Here is a 363-nt window from a genome sequence, read left to right on the forward strand (position 1 = left end):
TCCAGTTTGCCAGTCTGTGTCTTTTAATTGGAGCATTTAGTGCATTTACATGTAAGGTTAATATTGTTATGTGTGAACTTGATCCTGCCATTATGATATTAACTGGTTATTTTGCTCCTTTGTTGATGCAGTTTCTTCCTAGCCTCAATGGTCTTTACATTTTGGCATGCTTTTGCAGTGGCTGGTGCTGGTTGTTCCTTTCCACGTTTAAGGCTTCCTTCAGGGTCTCTTGTAAGGCAGGCCTGGTGGTGACAAAATCTCCAAGCCTCTGCTTATCTGTAAAGGATTTCATTTCTCCTTCACTGATGAAACCTAGTTTCCCTGGATATGAAATTCTGGGTTTAAAATTCTTTTCTTTAAGAA

Source organism: Colobus angolensis, unplaced genomic scaffold (assembly GCF_000951035.1).
Source record: "Colobus angolensis palliatus isolate OR3802 unplaced genomic scaffold, Cang.pa_1.0 Scaffold227, whole genome shotgun sequence".
NCBI lineage: Eukaryota > Metazoa > Chordata > Mammalia > Primates > Cercopithecidae > Colobus > Colobus angolensis.